The sequence below is a fragment of the Peromyscus maniculatus genome, chromosome 5, assembly GCF_049852395.1.
Source record: "Peromyscus maniculatus bairdii isolate BWxNUB_F1_BW_parent chromosome 5, HU_Pman_BW_mat_3.1, whole genome shotgun sequence".
Classification (NCBI taxonomy): Eukaryota; Metazoa; Chordata; class Mammalia; order Rodentia; family Cricetidae; genus Peromyscus; species Peromyscus maniculatus.
This window is the reverse complement of record NC_134856.1, coordinates 128,776,029-128,779,988: the sequence shown is the minus strand read 5'-3', so window position 1 is coordinate 128,779,988 and position 3,960 is coordinate 128,776,029.

Here is a 3,960-nt window from a genome sequence, read left to right as displayed (position 1 = left end):
ATATATGTATGAAATTGTAAGAAATAAACAAGAACAAAATATAGTATATAAAATGTATTTTTATATACTATAAAAATTTTACTGTGGTGGGTGGAATACATTATACAATTTTTTTCCATTGTATAATTTCTTTCTAGTGAACCTCATTCAAACATTGCACAAGTGTACACATGTATAGAAGTCATATGGCACTCCAAACAGATGTACAGTTTTTTTTGTATATCAATTAAAAATAAAGCAGACATTTGGGGATGGTTCAGTAGGCAAAGTCTTAGCCACACAAGCATGAATGCTTAAGTTCAACCGTCAACAGCCATGTAGAAAGTTGGGCTTGGTGGCATGCTCTTGCTGTCTGGGGAGACAAAGACAGAAGGATCCCTGGGTCCTGGGCTCACTGGCCAGCCTGCTCAGCCTAATTGGTGAGCTCAGGCTAATGTGAGGCACTGTCTCAAAGGTGGTAGATGGCTCCTGCTGGTAACACCCAAGGTTGTTCTGAGGCCTTTCCATTAGCATGTACACACACATGTACTCAAACAATAAAATTAAAATGTAAACAGCTTAATTATTAAAGCAAGAGAAAATGGAAACATTCATCAACCCAGGGGTTTGTGACTCCTTGTTCATCTGCATGAGAACACCCTCTAGCACTTGCTCAACAGACAAAAAGTCACCCCCATTTACCCTCAGTGACAACCACCAACCAACAAGGGCCAAGTCAGAGGGGAAATTTCCAGCTTCCCATTTTCCTGCACAACAGTTCTTAGATGTGAGCTGCCCTAAGAAGGGCACAAGTGAAAACCTGTTCAAGTCAATCGTCCGTGTTAATTATTATTAGGAAGGAAAACAGTTTCAGAAATGCTCCAGATGAAAGGAAGCTAATAACCTGAGAATGTGCCTTTGGCATAGGAAGTTCATTTCCTGTAATTGAGCCCCATATCCAGAGGCAAAGGTGGTTTTAGTTGAAGACTTTTCTCCAGTGGGAATAAGATTCAGTCTGCTATGTGAGCTCTTCAATATCACAGACTTGTTTGGCTTTTCACCACGTCCTGTCTTAAATTTTTTATTCTCTCCTTTGTGCTGCATGTGACAACTTCCTGAGTAAGTTATCCAAACCAGTGTCATTTCCTTGAGGCCTGCCTTGCCAGGGGAAAATCCATGGTACCACCAGTACATGACTCAGACACATGCAAGTATAATCTATGAACTACACTGACTCACACTGTGAGAGCCATTCTCTCGGCCCTAATAATCTTGTGGGAGCCTGAGCAGTTCTAAGAATTTTCTCTAATCTTTTATAAGAGTGTGCGCAAGAGAACAAGACAGAACCTAAAACATATGTATTTGAGTTAATAAGATATCCTTAGATAGGGAAATACCTTCAAAAAAGCTTCAGACAAAAATGAGATAAGTGACACACAATTATGTTTTTGACATAGAAATTGAATTTTCTTGATTGAAGAAAAACAACTTGAGATAAAGATGTAGTTCACTGGTAGAGTGGCTGCCTGGTATGTCCAAGGCCCTGGGAGCAATCACCAGTACTGCAAGAGAAAGAATGAAAATTGGGGCAGGAGAGACACATCCATCCACACACCATACATGCATACCATAAACACACACACACACACGCACACACACACACACACACGCACACGCACGCACACACACACATGCACACGCACACACACGCACACACACACGCACACACACAGGCTGGGGGAAGATTGCTTCTAAACATCAGTGATACCAAAGTGGTCCATGATGATGACCCACATCAACCTGTCATCTGGCCACCTAGTCATACTTCCAGGAATCAATAGGTAAGGCATTTTCAGCTGTTCGGGGATTCAGCTTGGATTTGTCAGCACTGTTGAATGTGGCCTGCTTGAACTGCCACCTGCCTGTCCACTGGATCACTTATCCGGACTCCCTGTCCATCCATGCTCCTGTTCACTCACTCACCTGCCCTTTCAATTCTACAGCTAGATTTGGTCTTCAGCTCTGCTCCCCCCTGTAGGCTGATGGCAGCAGTAATAACAATAGTGCCTCTTCCAAAGACCTCCAGATGGTTGCTATCTTACCACCACAGACTCCGTTACAGTTCTCCAACCTTGGGCCCCTTAGGCCTTGCTGTCTCCTTAACAGGTTAACCCCAAGCAAAGTGGGAGTATGCAGTAAATCCTGCCAAAGACATCGCTGTACCTTGTGGGTTTTCTATTTAATAAATTCTAAACATTTTCATCCATGCTCCTCACACAGCACATGCATGACACTCAGGAGAGAGAACATTCAGTCAAAGACAGCAATCACCAATCAGGTTAAGAGTAACTTTGCTTCCTTTGCCCAGGAATGTTTAGCAACCCCTACAGATATATTGGGTTACCACATTTGGAGAAGAATTGCTTGTAGCATCTACAAAAACACCCTTCACTGCACTGGAAAATTCCACAACAAAGAATTATCCAGTCTGTCTTAGTGAGGGTTTCTATTTCTGTGAAGAGACACCATGACTGACCACAGCAACTCTTATAAAGGAAAATATTTAATTGAGGTGGCAGCTTACAGTTTCAGAGGTTTAGATCATTTTCCTCATGATGGGACATGGTGGGATACTGGCAGACATGGTGCTGGAGAGGTAATTGAGAGTACTACATCTTGCAGGCAACAGGAAGTGGTCTGAGTGTCACACTGAGCAAAGCTTTAGCAAAAGAGACCTCAAAACCCGCCTCCATAGTGACACACTTCCTCCAAGGCCACATCAACTTCAACAAGCCCACACCTCTTAATAGTACCTGCCACTCCCTTTGGGGCCATTTTCTTTCAAACCACCACACAGCCCAAGTGTCAGTAGATTGGGGCTGAGGAGTCTGACTCTAAGGAACCTAAAACTGGAGAGGTTCATGGAATCTCTGGAAATGTAGAGTCCAGATGTTTCTGGTAGAAGAAACACTTGTGGGAAATGAATGAAGACCCTGTCATTTGGCCATCAGTCCCAACCAATCGCCAACCAATCGAAAGAACCTTGTAAACACCAGGATGTGTAGAGAGGCCATGGCAAGCTGTCTACACTACCTGTGCCACATTTAAGCAAAGCCCCGGTATTATAGAGGGCCACAGAATCATAGCTCCAGAACTTCACAGCTGTCTGTTCGTGGGCATCCATTGTTCTCTGGGGGCACTCTAGGAGCACCTCATTAGCCTCCTGACGTGGGGCTATGGACAAGGTCTCTGGACACCAATGTTGGGGGAGTAGGGGGGCACACCAGTAATGGAAACTTTCCACTTAAGTGGAAGGTAGAGGAAAGGCCTTTCCTTCTCAAATCGTCTACACCTCACTTCTTGATACTAAGCATAGGAAAGAACGGTTCACATTTACACGGAAAACGACTGGAGAATTGTGGGTATAAGTCTGTGAAGCACTCCAGGTATGTCACTGGCCGTTGCCAGCTACTTGACAGACTGTGTCATTCAGTGCAATAGTGTGGCAAGCAAGCCTGGGCGTGTTTTTATTTGTATTCATGTTATTTGAATGAGATTGAACTAGTGCCACTTCCATTAATTAATGTGACTCATTATCCTTAGCATTGTGGTTAGCCATGTTCCCTCCTCACATATTCAAGACTCTGAGCTCTCAGTGAAGCCATTTTTCCCCTTGTCTGGGACAGAGCCTCGTGTAGCCCAGCCTAGCAATAAACTTACTACGTCACTGAGAAGGACCCTGGAGCCTTGACGTTCCTGCCCTCATTTCTCAAGTGCCAGGATGACAGGTGTGCACCAGGACGCTCGTTTCTACAGCCACTTGTTTTTAGTTGTGGCCAGTGACATGAGAATAAAGGATCTGGAGTATCGGGCCTCTGGAAGACCTCAGTTCTTCTCCAACTTATTTATTTCAAATATATTTTCTGGAGATTCCTCACGACCCTTCTCAGTGACCACTGGGAATGTCCTGCGAAGTGATCT